Here is a 22,885-nt window from a genome sequence, read left to right as displayed (position 1 = left end):
TGAAATACATACAGATAGATAGGTAGATAGATAGATATGTACATAAATAGCTTACTGGTTTACTTTTGGTATTTAGAAAAGATACCACTGAAATCTAACATCGAAGACATTGTGGTTCTTCTTTTCTCATGGTTTTTAAGCTGAGTTCTTGCTCCTGGCAACTTAATTGGAAAGCCATGCAGAACTTGGCTCAGTTTTCCTGTGTTGCACATCTTTGGATAATGCCTGTTAGATGCTTTTGGAAAACCGTCGTGATGAGCATTGAATGTGACATAATGGGTTATAAATGATTGGTTTTCTTTACATGTCCTTGTGCACACGTGCGTGAGTGCATGCCCACACACACATTCTAATGTCAGTATTGAATACCACCAACTTTGTGTCAGTTTATAGAGATAGGAAACTGGAGCTAAACCCCCATGGTGAAAGAGCATTTGTGTTACTTGTTTTATTGATTTGCCAGATAGTACAGGTTACTATTACCACTAGGACCATTAACAAATCATTAAACTAGTACAAACTCCAAATCAAAAATTTAATTTTTCATTTTTATCATGTATTACAGTGAACTCTAGGGGATAATTGATGTTTTTGGCTTTCTTTAATATTATCTTATAGTGAATTTAAAGTCCCTCACACCTCACTGAGCAATAAATTCCTTGCTAGTATGTTTATTAATCATAGTAATTTGTTAACTTACAGTATTGAAATAAATACTGAGCTTAAGACTTAAATGTGATTGCAATAATCAGAATAGAGACTCACCTGTACAGTTTTATTTGCTAATTTTGATTGTTTAATGATCTTAACTGCTTTACTTTAGAGGTCATTTTAGTTTCTTGACCACAGATGGAGAAGCTTGATGACAAGTTAGTCTGGCTGAGCCCCAAATTGGAGTCAGGAACATTCAGATGTACATGGCAAGGGTTTGTGGGTTCAGGGAAGGGGAGAAATTGGTGTGATGTATGGAACCTCCCACACTCGAGGGCCTAAGCTCAGGGATCCCCTACCACCTTATAGCCACCATCAAATGTGCAACCTCAGTGTCTGCCCTAGAAGAGGAAGAGAGCCAGGGAGAGTGACAAGCTGCCTCTAAGCGCTTCTCCTAGATGTTGCTTCTGTTACATTTATTTGATGAAGCAAGTCACACAGCCATGTCTGAATTTAATGGGGCATGTGGCTGAAAGGAGAGAACTGGAAATCTGGGTGAGAAATAGAAATACCTACCATGAGGTTATATATCTATATCTATGCTCAGTCACTAAGTCATGTCCAACTCTTTGCAACCCCATGGACTGTAGCCCGCCAGGCTCCTCTGTCCATTGAATTTTCCAAGCAAGCATGCTACAATGGGTTGCCATTTCCTCCTCAAATCTGTATCTATATCTGTGTCTATATAAACATCTATATCTATTATGTTTCCCAGATACCTTTAATTAATGGTACGCTTTCATTCATGTTTCACCTTTTTGTAATCTATGTGAAGAGACTTTTTTCTTCTGCCAACATGTGCCTAATGAAACTAAAATGAGAGGAGTTTTATATCTGGTGAGTGGAGGGGATGCTGACATGCATATAACCCCTAGTGCAGTGAGGTCAGGGGTGGGTCAGAGGGGGCTGGTGGGGCTGCCTTGAGACAGCTCAGAGCTGAGAGCAATCAGGAGAGAGTGAAGCAGCTGTGCAGGTGAGCCCTGTCCATCCACCATGGTGATGTTTGGGAGCCACTGCTCAGCCCCATGGGGCCAGAGTACCCCTAGGGGAAGCAGAGTAGCAAAGGTCTGCTGTTAACAGGTGAGTCTTGGGGCTCAAGGCTGGGTCTCTTGGGAAATCTTGGCTAATTTAAATGGGTATCTATTGTCCAGGCATTTCTTTGAAATGAAAAAGAAATTTAAGATGGGTATATTCCTATAAAAATAAACAAAATGGCTTCTATTGGCACAACATACTAATCTTGCCCTTCATCTTGGGTAAATAAGGCTGAAAGAATAAGGCTGGGTTACATCCTTTCAGGGGTGAGTATACCACCCAAGGTCTATCAGCATTTCCACGGGAGCGGCATGGTGTCATTGGCCATTTCTACTGTGGTGTCACTCCTGGAGTGGGGCTTAGAAACCCACTCCAGTATTCTTGCCTGAAGAATCCCATAGACCGAGGAGCCTGGTGTGCTATGGTCCATGGGGTTGCAGAGTTGAACACAATGGAAGTGACTTAGCACGTGCGCATGTTCCATGGTGTCGCTAGCTTCATGCACATGAGGTCATACACCAATTTCTTCCCAGGGGAGGTCTGAGTTGGCCCAAATGTGGACTCAGGGATCAAGGTGCACCTTTTTGTTGTGTGAGTTCGTTATGTCACTGATGTTAAGAATGTAAATGAGTTCATTAATATTTTGATCAGTCTTTGAAAGGAATTCAGTTATAGGCTGAATGTTTGCATCCTGCCCCCCACTCCAAATCCACGTTGAAGTCCTCACCTGCTGAGATGGTGTTAGGAGGGGAGGCCTTTGGAAGGTGATTAGGGTTAGGTGAGGTCCTGAGGGATTGGGTCCCCCCCATGGTGGGATTAATGACCTTGTAAGAGGAGAATGGAACTCTTTTGCAACACGTGAACACAGGGTGTGAAGGTGGCTGTCTGCATCCCAGAAACCAAGAGGGCCCTCACCACCCCCCAACCATGCCAGCACTCTAACCTCCAACTTCCCATGTCCGGAACTGTCAAGAGTAAATATCTGTTTTTGACATTTTGTGTACTTTGTTATAGCAGCAGAGCTGAGACAGGTGGCAAGAAGGAATCTCAGTCTCCCTGGGGAGGAAGGTGCCTTGTATCCGATGCTGCTTTATCCTCTGCTCTGTGGTCTACCTGGGCTCCTCACCTGAGCCACAGGACACCCCGTGGTTGACCTTGACCCTCAGACTCTGGCACAGTGAAAGATGAAAGTGAAAGTGTTAGTCACTCATTTGTGTCCGATCCTGTGGACTGTAACCCACCAGGTTCCTCTATGCATAGGATTCTCCAGGCAAGAATACTGACTGCAGCCCGTTGCATTGCCCTTCTCCAGGGGATCTTCCTGACCCAGGGTTGGAACCTGGGTCTCCCGCATTGCAGGTAGATTCTTTACCATCTGAGCCACCAGAGAAGACCCCCAAAGCATGCACCCAACATGGGGCTCGAACCCAGGACCCTGATGAGAGGCTAGCAATTGTGTGGAGAGAAAAAAATCTCAGCCACATACCTGGCATGTAGTGTCCTCTTTTAATATGATGGTTCTTGTCTTACTGCCTTTCTGAAATAAGCCAGGAAAAGCAAGCGTGATGAGGTCTGAAGGCATTTTTAAAGCACCCTTATCACTTCTCATCCTCTAAGCAAAAATGAGAGCCTTTGACTATCAGATATGAATGTAGCCCAATAAAAATGTACTCGGAGGAGGGATGGGCTTCAGGGGGTATTGTTGATATGAAGATGGATATGTAGGACCCCGCTGGAGAAAGACAATATCCGCAACTCTGTGTCCAGGTTTCACTCAATAGCCTGTTGTGAATTTCTTCCTGGCTAGGGAGGCTGGCAGTCAGAGAGCCCAGCACTCTACGTCTGTTTCCTCTGATAAAATTTTGAAAATCTCACTGGGGGTTTAGCCACATTAACATCAAAGACACAGCCCAAGGGTAACCGGATTTGGAAAATTGAAAGAGCAAACATGTTACTGTTCCCCCATTCCTGGAGAATCTGCCTCCCTCTTTTGCATTGGCCTGATATTTCCCATCTGAACACCTCTGTTAGTGATGGCTCAAGGAGAATTTCATCTCTGAGGATCAATGAGTTTAAGTCCAAGGATGATTATCTTCTTCCTGTATTTAGAGTAAAAGTGAACAATTTTCTGCCCACATTAAATATCAAAGGATGTCAGCCTAGCACTTCGCATGAAAAACGTGTGTTGTGGGTTTTGGCTGCTGTCTTTGGGTCTGGTCGTCACAGATAAGGCAGGGCTGTGCTTTAAGGAGCATCGCCCGCCCGAGTTCCCCCCCACCCCCCACCGTGGAGATGGCTTTGGCTTGTGGGAAGCTCAGGGGAGAGATTACTGTTCCGTGTGGCAGGTGAGAGCTGTGGGCCCCTATATGGGCAACCATTACATGAACAGACACTTTTGAATCATTTTTCCTGGGGAGACATGGAAGGTTTCACAAAAGAAGTGATCGTTTAAGACAGTCTTTGCATTTTAGTATGCGGAAAATAATTATATTGTATATATGAGGCCTGAAGGTTGTCTTAAGAACACTTCAGCAAGCTTAAAACTAAAAGCAGATTTGATGTGATATGTTTTCATTTGGACTTTCTTTTAGGCTTCCCTCCTGGCTCAGCTGGTAAAGAATCTGCCTGCAGTGCAGGAGACCTGGGTTTGATCCCTGGGTTGGGAAGATCCCCTGGAGAAGGGAAAGGCTATCCACTCCAGTATTCTAGCCTGGAGAATTCCATGGACTGTTTAGTCCATGGAGTCACAAAGAGTTGGACACGACTGAGCAACTTTCACTTTCTTTTAGATGGAGAGAGGCACAGAGCTGTTGGGGGCAGGAATAGTGATGCTGCAGTGGGTGGTGTGTTTGCCTGCTCTGTTCTGCTCCTGTCACACAGAGCTCTGCGAGCCTGTGGCCCCTCTTTCTAAGGTGCTTACATTTTAATTTGACTTCTAGTCACTGGGCATTTTCAAGGCATTCTCTTAGATAGCTCTTCGTGTTGCCATGGCGATGAGACTCAGTTCTGCCCTCAAGGTGCTTATGAGCAAAAGGAATCAGATCAACATCAAAATGATATAAGGAGTAGACCTATAGTCATTTGAAAGCTTTGTCTTTGATTTTTAAGGTACCAGAGAGTTGCAGAATTAAGAAGCATTTCTTTAACACTCATTAAAAGTAAATTTATAGGGCCAAATGGAAACTGTAAGAGAAATATCTTTATATCTATCTATCCACTCATCCATCCAACTACCTATCTATTATCTATATTGATTTTCAGCACATAGGAGCCTTATTTCAAACACTGGAAATTATTCTTAGCACAAGAAGTATGCAGCAAACTGGAATTGAAAGGGTGGCTGTTTTTGTTCAGTCACTAAGTTGTGTCTGACTCTGCGACTCCATTGACTACAGCTGCCAGACTTCCCTGTTCTTCACTGTCTCCCAGAGTTTGCTCAGATTCGGGTCCATTGAGTGGGTGATGCTATCTAGCCATCTCATCCTCTGCCACTCCCTTCTCTTTTTACCTTCAATCTTTCCCAGCATCAAGGTCTTTTAGAATGAATTGGTGCTTTGCATCAGGTGGCCAAAGTATTAGAGCTTCAGCTTCAGCATCAGTCCTTCCAGTGAATATTTAGGAATATTCAAAGAGTGGGGAGATGTAATATTTTTACTGTGCTGTATTTTGGGGATCAGGCTAACTGAAAAATATATTCCACGTGAAAGTTGCCCAGAAGGGAAGGTCCTGTTCTCTTTCTTTTTAAAAGCCATTAATTGATTATAACTTTGCCTTTTAAGTCAGTTGCTCACTAAATTAGTTTTTACATATTATTCTACTGCCACCTGGAAGTAATTAAAACCCAGGTTGTTTACAGATCTGGAGAAAGCTCACATAACGTGAGGCTGGATGTCGTACTGATGACAGACACAAGCCTGGCTTTCTAAAAATGACCCAGTAATCAGACCTTAAAAGACTCAGAATAAACAGAGAGCCTTCTGATAGTCATCATGAAGAAGACAAATTCCCACACTCAGAATTAGAAACTGTACTTTGTAGATCGTATCCTGAAATAATTAAAAAATATGTTTCTGACTTCTGAACTACTGAGAGAGAGAGTGTGACTCATGGCGATAGGCATGTTAACATAATATTTAAACAAACAAAAAGAGAAACAAGAAAGTTTGGTACCAAATTTAGCCCAGAGCGTCTGTGGAGTATGTGTGTGTGAGGGTGTGTGTGTGTGTGTGAGGGTATGTGTGTGAGGGTGTGTGTGTGTGTGAGGGTGTGTGTGTGTGTGAGGATGTGTGTGTGTGAGTGTGTGTGTGTGTGTGTGTGTGTGAGGGTGTGTGTGTGTGAGGATGTGTGTGTGTGTGTGAGGGTGTGTGTGTGTGTGTGAGGGTGTGTGTGTATGTGAGGGTGTGTGTATATGTGTGAGGCTGTGTGTGTGTGTGTATGTGAGGATGTGTGTGTATGTGTGAGGGTGTGTGAGGGTGTGTGTGTGTATGTGAGGATGTGTGTGTATGTGTGAGGGTGTGTGTGAGGGGTGTGTGTGTGTGTGTGTGAGGGTGTGTGTGTGTGTGAGGGTGTGTGTGTGTGTGTGAGGGTGTGTGTGTGAGGGTGTGTGTATGTGTGTGTGTGTAAGATCCCTGGTCTGCTATGATGGCATGAGTCATTAGGTCAGCCAACAGTACCCCCTGCTTTCCTACTCTGAGTGTTACCAGGAGAATATGGCTTCCAATTACAACTCTGACACTGATTCTCTGGGCAACACTGGACAACTGCCTCTTTCTCTTGCTGCAGCTTCCTCATGGGATAAAGGTTGGTTTCAGTGGTTCCCCTTACAATACAATAGCAGAATACTAAAATTGCAAATTAAATAATCTCCTTCTGAGCCAACTACTGTCCAAGTTATTTTTCTTCATCTTAGATTTAATCTCATAGAATTTTAATTTGATGTGTGTGTCAAGGGTTCAGTTATTTACTGGGAAGACTCCCAAGACCCTGCAGCCAGGCCTTCTGTTCTCACTGCTGAGGTTTTTCCCACCATGAAAGGGTGCAGAGCACAATCAGCATAGGGAAAAGGCACCCGGGGAGAAATCGGAAGGAAACCAGGTATAAGCTTCCTAGAGTTCATTCTCCCTGGAGTCATAGGGTATGCGCTTATTCCCCCAGCAAAGAGTAGTGATGGATATGAAATGCTGTCTATCAGGAAGCTCATTAAAGACTTGCTATCCACAGTTTTTACTGGGGTTGGGGGGCTTGTCACATAGGCATGTCCCTGGTATGTCCCCAGATTCCACAGTCCTAGAAGGAAAGCAGGTGTTCAGCATAAGCAGTATTTTTACATTTTAGGCACAGTGAGCCACTCTTATCCACTGTGGGAGTAGTAACCCTTCTGGAATTCTCCAAGGGTAGCAGCCTCAGACCAACTGTGTTAACTCTTCTCTTACAAGGCAGCTTCTTCAATGATGGTGCCTTGCCATTTTCACTTGTTTTCTCATTCAACCATCACTTTTCAAATATGCCCAGTACCAAAGGCTGGAAGAACCACACGAATAAGACATACTCTGAGGACTTTATCACCTCCTACTCATATTTCACAGCCTATAGATAGATCTCACCCCAAATTCTTTAATATCTCCAAGCACATTGACCCAGATTCTTTCCTGGCTCCACTTGAATGTCAATATAGTTTCATTTTATGCTCAGCTATTAGCGATCGCCTGCCTGTTCTCCTCTCTATCTGTTATTTTGGTTCTTTCTAGACTTCAGAAACAGATGGTAAACCTAGTCATTCAGATGTCATTTGGACCCAAGTGCATTTTCTGGTCTCTTGCTCATTTGTGAAGTTTCATTTCAGCAAAATTGAAGAGACTAACAGGATCATTCATGAAATATTATCAGGCAGTGATGACAATAAATAATATTGTTTTTATTATCACTATCATCAAGTTAAACCAGATGTCATTAATCGAAATTTGCTGGGCAATCTGCCATAGTATAAGAAAGTAGGATTCAAGATTTCCAAACATAGTTTTTGACTCAGAATAAGACAAATAAAAGTGAGGTCACTTCAATCGTGTCCAACTCTTTGCGACCCCATGGACTGTAGCCTGCCCAGTCTCCTCCATCCATGGGATTTTCCAGGCAAGAATACTGCAGTGGGGTGCCATTTCCTTCTCCAGGGGATCTTCCCAACCCAGGGATTGAACCTGGTTCTCCTGCATTGCAGGCAGATTCTTTACTATCTGAGTCACCAGGGAATTCCTTCAAAATAAGAGATCAATGTGAAATCAAGACCGAGACCTGAGATAAGCATGAATAATGCTGGACTCTTCATGCTGCGTCCTCTTATGTACTGGGCGAGTCCAAGTGGATGAAGGTCCCTCACTTGGTATGTTTGTGACAGGAGCTCCAAGCAGAGGCACCATGCTTGTCTGCCCTTTCTGGTTTAACTTCCGGGCAGCTGGGGCAGGACAGTAAAACTTCCAGCATCCCAGACTTCTTCCCTCCTCAGCATCCCCATCAGCAGCAGAATCCCCCAGTTCAGAGAGTTGCATCATGGTCTTCTCCCTCCCTGAGCCTGCTGAGCCTGGCTGACCATTCACACCAATTAATTTTGACTACCCTTCACTGTCTCTCCAGATCTTTGGATATTTCTGTCATTCTTTTCCGTGTTGTTGAAAGGGGCTTCCGAGCTTTTCCTAGTTCTTGGGCTCCCCACTCCCAGCCTCTTGTGGATCTGCTCTCTAATGTTCAAAAAATAATATCTTTTACTACATTGTGTCTGAAACCAGCTCTCTCCTGTGACCTCTCCTACCTCAAACATTGGATTCATTGTGGGTTTTTTTTCTTCTGTTTGTTTCCAGTCTACTCCCGACCAGTGCTGTGGTCACGACTCCCCTGACTTTTCTAGGACCTGTTTCCATCTGTTTTCTCCACTGTGGCCTCTGCCATCACCTCTTCAGTGATTACTGTATGTCTTATGACACAGGTGCTCAGCTCCCCCAATTTTTTTTAATTTTAATTTTTTAATTTTTAAAATTTTTATTTTTACTTTATTTTACTTTACAATACTGTATTGGTTTTGCCATACATCGACATGAATCCACTATGGGTGTACATGACTTCCCAATCCTGAACCCACTTCCCACCTCCCACCCCATATCATCTCTCTGAATCATCCCCATGCACCAGCCCCAAGCATCCTGTATCCTGTATCGAACCTAGACTGGCGATTCATTTCTTACATGATAGTATACATGTTTCAGTGCCATTCTCCCAAATCATCCCACCCTCTCCGTCTCCCTCAGAGTCCAAAAGTCCGTTCTATACATCTGTGTCTCTTTTGCTGTCTTGCATACAGGGTTATCGTTACCATCTTCTAAATTCCATATATATGTGTTAGTATACTGTATTGGTGTTTTTCTTTCTGGCTTACTTCACTCTGTATAATCGGCTCCAGTTTCATCCATCTCATTAGAACTGATTCAAATGTATTCTTTTTAATGGCCGAGTAATATTCCATTGTGTATATGTACCACAGCTTTCTTATCCATTCATCTGCTGATGGACATCTAGGTTGTTTCCATGTCCTGGCTATTATAAACAGTGCTGTGATGAGCATTGGGGTACATGTGTCTCCTTCAACTCTGGTTTCCTAGGTGTGTATGCCCAGCAGTGGGATTGCTCCTTTGATAGCTTCCATATCATAATGAAGGATAGGGAAACCTGGTGTGCTACAGTCCACGGGGTCGCAAAGTGTTGGACACAACCTAGCCACTGAACAACAACAACAACAACAACGTTTTCATTTATTCATTTTTTCCCTGGAAAATTTGCTAAAAGAATAGTCTATACTCATCATTATTTTTAATCTGTAGTGATTTGGTCTATGCCCCTTACGTTCTACTGAAGCTTACCTTGTCAAGGTTCCTCAAGGCTTCCTAATATGTGTCTCTTGGTGAGACATTCTCTCTGACCTCCTCCTCCACTGGCCGCCCCTCTACACAGCCATGGGGAACTTTCTCCTGTCTCTTTCTTCACTTTCTCTTTCCGTGAGTTCACATCTTTTCTTCCCTGCTCAGAAATGTGAATAGACCCCCAAACTCAGTCCTCACCACCTCCCTTTCTCAGTCTTCGCTTTCTCCATTTTTCATTTCATCCCTTTGCCAGACGTCATCCATCGCTTCTGCAGATCCTGACTTTGGATCTGTCTTCTCTTCTGGGATTGATCAATTCCAATCTCTGCCTGCTCCCTTCCTGCCACTTCCAGAAGAACATAACTAACGTAGAACTAAACTTTCCCCCCAATCATGAGTGAATTTACCTTTACATTACTCTTTTATCTTGATAAGAACTATTAGTTTCCAAACAGTCACTGCCTTGGTGGCTTAAAATAACAGGAATTTGCTCTGTCACAGTTGAGGAATCCAGAAGTCCAAGGTCAAGGTGTCAGGAAGTCCGTGCTCTCAGACATCTAGGGGAGCGGTTGTTCCATGGGTCTCTCCCAGGTTTGGCGCTTCCTGCTGTCCTTGGTGTTCCTTAGCTTATGGACACACACTCCACTCTCTGTCTCTGTCATCACTTGGCTTCCTATGTGTGTGACTCTGTGTCTCTTCTCTGTTTATAAGGACACCAGTTATGTTGAATTAAGGGCCCACCTACTCCAGTATGACCGCTTTTTGAAAAATTCCATCTGCAATGACCCTATTTCCAAATAAGGTTACATTCTGAGCTCCCAGGAAGGGTATGAATTTGGGGAGAACATTGTTCAACCCAAAACATTAACAAATCATTTTAATTTTTTTTTACTCTCTCTCTCCTATTCTACATCTTTCTATTTCCTGCTTGACCCATAATAGACAACTGATAAATACTTATTAAAGAGGATCCTTAAACACATTTTTTTTTTTTAAGGAAGGAAACAAAATCAGAAAGTCTCAGGGTATGGCAAGAGGTGCCAGCACCCAGCAGTTCCTGGGCTGCCCCCAGCCCCGCTCCAGCCGAGTCAGAGTGCCAGCTGGCAGCTGCCCACTTCCCCCCAGCTGCCTCTCCTTCAGCTTTGAGGAGCTCACACTCACAATCACGCTGGGCTGGGGGCCAGGATGGGACAGAATCAAGGTGGTCCTGGGCCAAGACACCAGGCCTCTAGGGAGACTGCTTGATTTGCATTTTCAGATCACGCTATGGACAGAATTGTGCCCCTCACACCCAAATGCAAAAGTTCTAATCCCCATGTGTCTGTATCTGGAAATGGGGTCTATAGATGGTAAGTAAGGTTGGATGAGGTGGTAAGCGTTGAGCCCTTATCCCTTAGGACTGGCTGTGTAAGAGAAGAGACCTGGTGTCCACAGTGAGAAAGGAAAAGATCTCACCAGACCTTGGTCTTGCTGGAATCCTCGTCTTGGATGTCCAGCCTCCAGAATTATGAGAAATAGACATGTGCTGGTTAAGCCACTGAGTCTGTAGTGTTGTGTTAGAGCAGCCCAATCTAATGCAGATAATATACACATAAACTCAGTTTCTGAATTTAATTCTGCAATTCTTGAGCTCCAAAGTGTTACTGTACTTCCCTACTCAACTTTTTGGGTTGTGTGGTACTGCATAGGGCTTTCCCCGTGGCTCAGTGGTAAAAAAAATCCGCCTGCCAGGGCAGGAGACACAAGAGACATGGGTTCGATTCCTGGGTGGGGAAGATTCCCTGTAATAGGAAATGGCAACCCACTTCAGTATTCTTGCCTGAGAATTCCGTGGACCGAGGAGCCTGGCAGCCTACAGTCTATGGGCTTGCAGTGAGTTGGACACAAGTGAGCATTCTTAGGATACTGTATCAGTTCAGTTCAGTTCAGCCGCTCAGTCGTGTCCGACTCTTTGCAACCCCATGAATCGCAGCACGCCAGACCTCCCTGTTCATCACCAACTCCCGGAGTTCACTCAGACTCGTGTCCATCGAGTCAGTGATGCCATCCAGCCATCTCATCCTCTACTGGTCACCGTGTTATACAGGATACTGTATAACATGTATATAATACCATGTTACACATAGGAAGCAATCTGATGATTCAGTGAGCACTCCTGTTTTCAATAAATGACACAGTTTTCATGTGCAGTGGATTATTTGACATCTCAGAGTCCCGTGTTTCCCTTCTCTTAAATAAATTGAGTCCTTTATTAATAGAAAAATGAAGAATACAATGCCCCCTTATCCATAGGGGATACAATCCAAGACCTCCAGTGGATGCCTGAAACTGTGGAGTGTACCAAGCCCTATATATGCTGTATTTTTCCTATTCATAGCTACTTTTGATACAGTTTAACTGATAAATTGGCACAGTAAGAGAATATCTGAATTGCCAGTATCACTATTCTTGCTTTGGGGCCTTTATTAAGCAAAATAAAGTTTCTTAGAACCAAGAGGGTTCCTAAGTGACAGAGCAGTGTGTAGCTTGTTCCATGTGGGTACGCCGGACAAACGGATGAGTCACATCCCATATGGGATGGAGCAGGTGGGGCGGAATTTCACCATGCTACTGACAACAGTGCACAGTTGAAAAGTTATGAATTATTTATTTCTGAAATTTTCCACTTAATGTTTTTGGACTGCAGTTGATAGCGGATAACTGAAACCTTAGAGAGCCAAACCATGGATAAGTGGGGTTGATTCTAAACCTCCCAAATGACTAGCAGTCTGAAAATTTACACGCAATACAATCTTTTTTTCTGTAAATACCCCAAGTTCCAAAGTAAGTTCCAAGGGAACTGTAGTTTCATTGGATGAACTTAGTAGTGAAACATCTACAACCAAGCTGTATTTGGACAATTGCATTGACTGTGCTGTGTCCATGTGTCGGGAAGTAGAAAGAATATTCACAAAATATTTCAGGCTGTTTAGTTTCTGGAATATTGTGAGGATGCCTACTATTGCCCGTTCAGAACTGGGCTGTATAAAGATGGTGGCGCAGTTGGTAAAGAATCTGCCTGCCGTTGCAGGAGATGTAGGTTCCATCTCTGGGTCAGGAAAATCCCTGGAGGAGGAAATGACAGTATTCTTGCCTGGGAAATCCCATGGACAGAGGAGCCTGGCGGGCTAGAGAGTCAGACAGGACTGAGCAACTGAGCATGTGCGTGCACGTGCGTGCACACACACACACACCCTCACACACACATACCCTCTCACACACACACACACACACACACACACACAGATTGAAAATCTCAGCATGCATTGCTGTGCAGGAGAGCATAGCTGTGATGTTCTTTTCAGAGAAGCTGATAAGCATACACAGTAATTAAGGAAATATGAACTTCCTAACATCTCTCAATAGGGCCACATGCTCTTCCAGAGAAAGTTTCAGGCTTCTGTTCACCTTCCATTTTGCAGTCCGCATGAGGGCTTGAGTTTAAACTCAGAGAGACCAGGCTTTGAATCTGTTTCATTAATTAATTGCCTCTCTGTGGGATTGAACACAGTGTTTTTATAAAGACTGGAAATGCCAGGAAGGGTGTTCCATGAATTATACATTTTTAGCCAGTTCTCACTCTCTGGTTGTACACTCGGCTCTCTCGTCAGAGGTTTCAAGGATGGAGTCTGAAGCCATCAGCCGCTTTCAGGTTCCAGATCCATCCTGGACCAAGCTGTGTGACCTTGGGTTTATCACACTGTCTTTCTATATCTCAACTTCCTCAATGATAACATGGGAACAACAATAAAATGTTGTAACATTTCAATGATTTAATACATGTAATGTACTTAGAACAGTGGTTGACATAAAATTTGGCATTATTACTGTTGTCATTATTATCTCTTCTCTGTCTAAAGTGTTCCTGCTGCAGAAACTGGGTGGTCAGAACCCATGCCATAGTCCAAGGCAAATAAGACATTCCTTACATGGAGCTTGTTAGGGATGGGAACAGAAGTAATTCTATTTAAAATTGTTAAAATACAAGGCATCCTGAAGAAAAAGAAAAGTGAAAATGTTAGCTGCTCAGTGAACTCTAGCCCTCCAGGCTCTGCTCTCCATGGGGTTTCCCAGGCAAGAATACTGGAGTGGGGTGTCATTCCCTTCCCAACCCACGGATCAAATCCAGATCTCCTGCATTGCAGGCAGATTCTTCACCATCTGAGCCACCAGGGAATCCTGAAGAAGTTGCAGGTAAATGATCTGAAATCTTCCAAATTCAAAGCATTAGAGTGCTACCAAGTAGTCACATTGGATTTTATCAAAATAAACAACTCTTTATTAAACGTTTTCTTAAACAAAAATTTGGTGACATAAAATAAGCAACAAACTAGAATGTTAATAATCCTATTTTTTGCCTTAACCATCAGAGATAAATCAGAATATATGCTTATAGGAAGGGTTTGGACTTAGATTAAAATATTTGGGTTATTAAATAGCTAAAAGTATAACTCAGGTTCTATCTGATGACTTCACCTCATAGGTCAGTATTCTCATCAGCCCCTTTTACCGGTGAAGAAACTGAGGCACAAGGATTTCTGTAATTCCTACCTTGCAATTCTCTTTCTCTAAAAGATAGAGGTTTTGCATTAAAAGAAACCTTCTTTCAGTCCATAGTCCATAAATGCATAATAGTCAACACAAGTTGTCAACTGCCTGACACACAACTTCAGCAGCCTTAACTTGAGAGCAGGAACTTGTGTAAGCAAATAAAACATGTTCAGATATGGCACGATCCAAACCAGGCTTAGCTTTCTGGACATTTAATCTATCTAGAGCATTTTATTGCAGTTTGAGGACAATAAACCTAGTGTTCTTTGAAATAGTATTACACATCTACAGAAAAATCAAAATAGATGAAATTGAATAGGATAAAAAACAATTTTCTTAATTTCAATTTTATTTAGAACTGGCCTGGGACTTCCTTGACAGTCCAGTGGTTAAGAACTGCACCTTCCAATATGGGGGTGTGGGTTTGATCCCTGGTGGGAGAGCTGAGATGCCACATGCCTCCTGGCCAAAACAACAACAACAACAACAACAACAACAACAAAGCATAAAAGCAGAAACAATATTGTAACAAATTCAATAAAGACTTTAAAATGGTCCACATCATAAAAAGGAAATCATTTGAGTCAGTTTTAACGAGGTGGATGAACCTAGAACCTATTATACAGAGAGAAGTAAGTCAGAAAGAGAAAGATAAACATCATATTCTAACACATATATATGGAATCTAGAAAAATGGTACTGAAGAATTTATTTACAGGGCAACAATGAAGAAACAGACATAGAGAATACACTTATGGACATGGGGAGAGTGGAGGAGAGGGTGAGATGTAGCATGGAAACTTACATTATCATATGTAAAGTAGATAGCCAATGGGAATATGCTGTATGGCTCAGGAAACTCAAACAGGGGCTCTGTATCAATCTAGAGGGGTGGGATGGGAGGGAGATGGGAAGCAGGTTCAAAAAGGAGGGGATATATGTATACCTATAGCTGATTCATGTTGAGGTTTGACAGAAAACAACAAAATTCTGTAAAGCAGTTATCCTTCAATAAAAAATAAATTAATTTAAATAAATAAATAAATAGGCCCTTCCCATTGACTTCAAGTATGGTTTACAATGCCTGATACATGTTGTTGTTTAGTCTCTAAGTCACGTATGCCTCTGGGACCAAATGGACTGTAGCCTGCCGGGTTCCCCTGTCCATGGGATTTCCCAGGTAAGAATACTAGAGTGCGTAGCCATTTCCTTCTCCAGGGGATCTTCCCGACCCAGGGATCTAACATGCATCTCGTGCATCGGCCGAAAGATTCTTTGCCACTGAGCCACCAGGGAAGCCTGCCTGTTAAACAGTAGGAGTTTAATAAATATTTGTTGAATGAATATCAGATGAGCAACTTTTCCATCAAAGTGGTGGTGCTATTCCCTTTTGAATTATTCTTAATGCTTTATGGAGAGATCTTACTTTCCTATACATTATTTTCTTCTGCTGCTAAGAACAACCTTATATCAGCCTCTTCACCCAAGGCAGAGTGTCTGGGCAGGCACATCACAGGTAACCCTGGAGTTCTCAGCTCACTTCCGCACATAGATATCCAAATTCCCAATATTTAGTAGTCTCAAAGCAAAGCTGTCTCCTTTTATTTTCATGAAATGATTTTATTTTTGTAACAGCCTTACAATTTTATATTGCAGTATCTCCTGAAGAAGGGTATGCCAATCCACTCCAGTATTCTTGCCTGGAAAATCCCATGGACAGTGGAGCCTGGCAGGCTATAGTCCATAGGGTTGCAAAGAGTTGGACATGACTGAAATGACTTCAGTTGTTTTCGTTAGCACACATCTGTTAAAATATAGCACAGTATAAGTCAATAAAAATCCTTATTTCAAGATATTTAGAGGCGTTTTATAGCATTTGTTGATGCACTGGGTCCACAGTCAAGTCATTGTTCTTGAGACATCACCTTTTTTTTGTTCATCTGAACTGGGCACACGCCCTGGTGTGCACAGAGTGTCAGCTCTTTATGGCTGTTGTGTGTGGGTGTGCATGGGTGTGCCTGTTTCAAATAGGTATCAGTGTGCTCCACGAATTTATGATGCTGCCCCCAAAACTGTAGAATTCCTGAGTGGAAGAGTTTCAGTATCTTTCTGACCTTGACAGTGGCGCCCTGGAAAGGTCACATGGTGAGCAGCAGGAACAGTAGTCCTTAGCCAGGGCCCCCCTACATGAGCCAGGATGAGGATGTGAATGCTGCCTGGACCATTCTTCCAGATCCATCACGGGATCAGGTTTCTCATCTGAAAATGGTGTATTGGAAGAGGAAAGAGTCATCTGGGCAGCTAGTGGCAAAGAGGGCTCAAACCTGGGATTTTGGGTGGCTGTTTTGGCACAAGTGATTTTAAATTCCTTCATTGCTGTCATTTAAGCATTGCATAAACATATGCATAAGATATTGCTTTTAAAGTTGCCATAAAAAAATTATATGACCCATTTAAAAAGGGCACAGATGAGATAGAGGCACAAGGAAATAAGTTGCTTAAAGTGAATAGATTTACCTTGTTGAAGAACAAGCAAAGACTAATGGGGCACTTTTAATTATTGATTTAAAAGAAATTCATTGAAAACTGTATAACTTGAGTCATTTTGAAACAGACCTAAAATTCTGAGTTTCTAAGTGTTGTTTCAGTATCAAATATTTAAAATGCATTTTGCATTTTGATGCAAATAATATGTTGTATATCTGGGAATGTTTAGTGGTGGTTTCAGAAAAGAAAAACCACATATATATACACATACACATATATGTATGTATATATGTGTATGTATATATATGTATTCTATTAAGGAATATACACGTATATTCCTTAATAGAAATGTCCTTAGATCAATGTTTCTTGACCTTTTTTTGGATCAGGGATGTGCTGAGGAGATAATGAAGACTATAGAACAGTGGATCCACAGGAAAACACGTTAGCACCCAAACCTGCATTAATTCCAGGCCTTTTCCCTTCCCTTCAACCTCACCACCCGTTTGCACCCTCTCAACCCCATCCTCCTCCCCGTGACCTAGATTAACTAGGCATTCATACCACCTGCAGTAGAGATGTTAGGTAGCCTCTTTTTCTGTCTCTCTGCTCACCCCTCTCTTTTTGAATTCAGTTTTATATGGAAAACTGCAGCCTTCCTCTTTGTCTGATGCCTTATTTGTCCTTGCTCCTTCGGTCCCATCTGTTCCGTGTACATTTTCCCCCTTCTGTGCCCTGTGCATTGTACCAGTAACTTTCACTGCAATTGTTCTTGTACCCGGAAAAGCAAGGGGTTTTTATAAGAAGCCTTCATCAAGTCATTTTCAAACTGCAGATGATATTAAGAGAGAAAGGCCATACTGAGTACCCCCCTCCATAATTAGATGGTGAAATTTTTAGTTCTTGGCACTGTTATCTGTTCAAATTGAAACCCTATCATTGAAAAAGCCAAATGAACTTGAAACTGCGGAGGGCCATTTCCCAAAAGGGAAGGCAGCCAGACGCTAGCCCTCCGTGGGGAGCCAGAGCACACGCTGTCTACACGCACGTGACATGATTCCACAGCTCCCATCTCTGAGTTAAGTCATTTGCTGGAAGGGAAAATTATCCTAGGATTCAGGATCTTTAAAAAATGGTCTGTATGAAAGGTCACTCCATGAATCACCAGATGCTGAGGAAAAGTATATTTCAGGCTTCCTTCCTCCCCGTGTTCTCAGTCGTGCTGACTCTTTGTGATGCCATGGGCTACAGCCCGCCCTCTGTCCATGGAATTCACCAGGCAAGAATACTGGAGTGGGTTGCCATTTCCTCCTCCCTATGATAAGTTACTCCATGAACAACCAAATATTGAAGAAAAGCATATTTCAGGCTTGCGGGTAATTTTTTTTTTTTATGGGTAATTTTTAAATGATTCACAGAGTTCATTCAGGGCTCATAAACTGCGCATTATTTTCTGTGAATCTGTCCCGATCATTCCCTCTTCTGTTGAATTCTACTGGATCTATTGTCATTAAATGAAAAGACATACGAATGTATGTTTCAGTCACTTCCTCTTCTGCTGAATTCTAACCTTCCCATCACTCACTGAGGGACATATAAGCATCCTGTTATGGTCAAGCAAGCCTTCGGTGATTCTGCGGTGAGCAGTTTCCATGGAACTCTGAGTCAGTTTTAGATGTGAGATATAGAACCTCTGGTTTCTTTGAGGTCTGATGCACACTCTTCACTGGACTCCTTACATGATTTATTCATGTCTTGAACATGTGAATTCAGATTTATTTCCCCAAATCGCTTGCTCTTGTTTACTGGGTTTGATTTGTTGGGGAAAAAAAAAAAAAAGATGAATACGTATACTTTGGCTTCTCTGCAAATCATATAAATCTTTCACATTTTACAAAAGATAAATATATATGTGTTCCTCTCCTCCTTTATGAAAATTACCACATGTTTATGAATACCTTTGACTTTTATTGAAATTTTAAAAAGTTGTAGATAGTAAGTTCAGGCATCATTATTAATCTTCTATGCAAGACAGCACAAGAGACACAGATGTATAGAACAGTCTTTTGGACTCTGTGGGAGAGGGGGAGGGTGGGATGATTTGGGAGAATGGCATTGAAACATGTATAATATCATATATGAAACGAATCGCCAGTCCAGGTTCTATGCATGATACTGGATGCTTGGGGCTGGTGCACTGAGATGACCCAGAGGGATGGTATGGAGAGGGAGGAGGGAAGGGGGTTCAGGATGGGGAACACATGTATACCTGTGGTGGATTCATGTTGATGTATGGCAAAACCAATACAATATTGTAAAGTAATCAACCTCCAATTAAAATAAATAGATTTATATTAAAATCCCCCCAAAAAATAAAAATAAAAAACCAAAGGAAACCATAAAGAAAAATATTCTAAAGAAAAATAATGAAGCTGAAAAACTAATTTCATGTATTTAAAACATACACTGATTGCACATTCATCACTAATCTCAAATCTTTTTATCTATTTTCTGTACATGGGGAAAAATATATCCAAAGTTGCTTTTGTTTTAGGATCTTTTAATAACATTAAGCTGGAATTCCCAGGTGGTTCAGTGGTCAAGAATCCACCTGCCAATGCAGGAGACACAGGAGATTTGATCCCTGGGTTTGATCCCTGGGTAAAGAAGATCACTTGGAGGAGGAAATGGCCACCCACTCCAGTATTCTTGCCTGGAGAACCCCATGGACAGAGGGGCTATAGTCCATGGGGCTGCAAACAGTTGGATATGACTTAGCAACTAAGCATGAGCATAAGCACACCACGAGGATTAAGCTACATTTTATTAATAGTGGCTATTGATTTATAGATCTTTTATGTATGCCCTTTGGAAATAGTTATCCAGGAGAACAGGAGGGCCTATAGACATGGGGTTTAGGATATTTCTGTTTTGAATGGTCTACTACACTGAGATAGAATGAATGTCTGGTGTTTTAAACCCCATGAGTAACAGCAGAAGTATTAAAGGTGATGAGATTCAGAGCCTACACAAAGCTTCAGTAAAATTTTTTGTATATATCAGGTTATTACATAGGATCCCAAATCCAGTTTTGCAGAGAAATTTATTAATAACTACTCTATGAAACACGAATTTAAAGAACAATGGGAAAAAAGAGCAATTTAGAGTGGACTTTTCCCTTTAATTTAAATTTGGGGTATTTACCTTTAGTCTCAAATCCTTTTTAAAAAGAATTAGGTGGGACAGAAACTGTAAATTAGGGACAGTTATCTGAACTTGGTTGTAGAAGGGAAGTCATTGAAGTTGAGGTCCTGGAAGAGGAACTGCATGCATATTGGACAGAAATGAAGGAAAAGTAGAAGGAGAAAGGGAAAGCAAGTAGGCCACATGTGTACACTTCATTCTCTGTACCCGTATTCTCTCTGACGACTGCATGATTTATTCAAAGATTTATTGATTTTCTTCTCTGCTCTAGCCTGCTGACCTGCTTTTGCTGACAGGTTTGTGTGCCCCAAACCAATCTGACACTCATGAGTATAAGTCCCCGTGGTCTGCAGCAAATATTTTATATCTAGTCCTTATCAACAAGAAGTGAACACAAGAAGAGAGCCATTGGCACACCTTCCTTTAATGTGCCGTGAAAGGAATTCAGAGATGCCACCCTGGAACAGATGTGAATTTGTGTGTATGTGTGTGTGTGTGTGTGTGTGTGTGTGTATGTATGTATAAATGTTAGAGTGGAAGTTGTGGCTGTTTTTACTCTTAGTACCAGACTTTAAGTGATACTTAGTTCTGTAAAAACACCCTATGAGATCTGTGATTTGCTTCAGGTTAATTCAGTGATCTCCTAAAAGAGATCAGTCCTGGGTGTTCCTTGGAGGGACTGATGCTGAAGCTGAAACTCCAATACTTTGGCCACGTCATGCGAAGAGTTGACTCACTGGAAAAGACTCTGATGCTGGGAGGGATTGGGGGCAGGAGGAAAAGGGGACGACAGAGGATGAGATGGCTGGATGGCATCACCAACTCGATGGATATGAGTTTGGGTAGACTCCAGGAGTTGGTGATGGACAGGGAGGCCTGGCATGCTGCAATTCATGGGGTCGCAAAAAGTCAGACAGTTCAGTCGACTGAGCGACTGAACTGAACTGAACTGAATTGAATTCAGTGCATGGGGATGGGGTTCAGCAGGACTTGACCAGTGTTGAAATAGATGATGGATACAAGCAGGTTCCTTATTCTTATTTTTGTATTTTGTGTATATTTAAAATATTCTATAAGGAAACATTGAAGAATGCACACCTGCATAACACACCATGATCATTTTTTATTTGAACCTTCAGAGCACACGGTTCAACACGAGCAATTGGCACATCAAGCCAGGAGTAGGCAGATTATGAATGTCATATATTAAAAATTAATGCTATATTAAATGAAGTGTTGTTTTCCTGCTGGTTATGAGCTCAGAAATTCTGGTACAAGACTAGAGCCATAAAAATGTCCTTTAAATCAGTGCTGCTTCTCCAAGTTGAGGGTATTCCCTCTCAGTTAATAAAATGGAATATTTTTAACCAGCATTTTTTCAAGCTGAGTCCATGGGAGGGGCTAAGAAAACAGGGAAAAGGTCATGTTGGTTCTGGGTTCAGAATTTTTAGAAAGTAATGTGTTAAACAGTAGCAACACAGTTCTTTACTTTGGAACCAGGGCAATACAATGAATGGATGCTCAGTTGTGTCTGACTCTGTGAGTCTGTGGACTGTAGCCCACCAGGCTCCCCTGTCCATGGAATTTTTCAGGCAAGAACACTGGAGTGTGTTACCATTTCCTCCTCCAGGGGATCTTCCCTACTCAGGGATTAAAGCCACATCTCTTGTGTCTCCTGCACTGCATATGGATTCTTTACCACTGAACCACCTGGGATGCCCATTTTGGAACCATGTACCATAAATTCATGTTGATTGTTATTTTTATTAACTTTTTTATTTTCTTAGATAGCCCATGATACTCCTTTGGATACAACTTGGGAAACAATGCTTTAGAATTTTAGGCAACTAAGTTCAGTTCAGTCGCTCAGTTGTGTCCAACTCTTTTCGACCCCGTGGACTACAGCATGCCAGGCTTCTCTGTCCATCACCAACTCCCTGATCTTGCTCAAACTCATGTCCATTGAGTCCGTGATGCCATCTAATCATCTCATCCTCTGTCAACCCCTTCTTCTCCTGCCTTCAATCTTTCCCAGCATCAGAGTCTTTTCCAATGAGTCAGTTCTTTGCATCAGGTAGCCAAAGTATTGGAGCTTCAGCTTCAGCATCAGTCCTTCCAATGAATATTCAGGACTAATTTCCTTTAGGATTGACTGGTTTGATCTTCTTGCAGTCCATGGGACTCTCAAGAGTCTTCTCCAACACCACAGTTCAAAAGTATCAATTCTTTGGTGGTGCTCAGTTTTCTTTGTGGTCTGCCTCTCACATCCATACATGACCGCTGGAAAAACCATAGCTTTGACTAGAAGGACCTTTGTTGGGAAAGTAATGTCTCTGCTTTTAAATATGCTGTCTAGATTTGTCATAGCTTTTCTTCCGAGGAGCAAGTGTTTTTCAGTTTCATGGCTGCAGTCACCATCTGCAGTGATTTTGGAGCTCAGAAAATAAAGTCTGTCACTGTTTCCATTGTTTCCCCATCTATTTGCCATGAAGTGATGGGACCAAATGCCATGATCTTCGTTCTTTGAATGTTGAGTATTAAGCCAGTTTTTTCACCCTCCTCTTTCACTTTCATCAAGATGCTCTTCAGTTCCTCTTCATTTCTGCCCTAAGAGTGGTGCCATCTGCATATCTGAGGTTATTGATATTTCTCCCAGCAATCTTGATTCTAGCTTGTGCTTCTTCCTGCCCGGCATTTCGCATGATGTACTCTGCATATAAGTTAAATAAGCAGGGTCACAATATACAGCCTTGACATACTTCTTTCCCAATTTGGAACCTGTCCATTGTTCCATGTCCAGTTCTAACTGTTGCTTCTTGACCTGCATACAGATTTCTCAGGAGGCAGGTAAGGTGGTCTGGCATTCCCCATTCTTTTAAAGTTTTCCATGGTTTGTTGTGATCCACACAGTCAAAGGCTTTGGCATAGTCAATAAAGCAGAAGTAGATGTTTTT

At 42.2% G+C, this 22,885-nt stretch overlaps 1 protein-coding gene across 1 annotated transcript in view; it reads left to right on the top strand.

Moving 5' to 3' along the window:
- The window catches only part of DSCAM (DS cell adhesion molecule), a 679,278-nt gene that overhangs the window by 21,615 nt on the left and 634,778 nt on the right, over positions 1-22,885 (top strand). The gene's annotated exons all lie outside the window — the stretch shown is intronic.

The sequence above is a fragment of the Ovis canadensis genome, chromosome 1 (assembly GCF_042477335.2).
Source record: "Ovis canadensis isolate MfBH-ARS-UI-01 breed Bighorn chromosome 1, ARS-UI_OviCan_v2, whole genome shotgun sequence".
Classification (NCBI taxonomy): domain Eukaryota; kingdom Metazoa; phylum Chordata; class Mammalia; order Artiodactyla; family Bovidae; genus Ovis; species Ovis canadensis.
The sequence above is the reverse complement of the archived record's forward strand: the minus strand, read 5'-3'. Positions and strand labels throughout refer to the sequence as shown.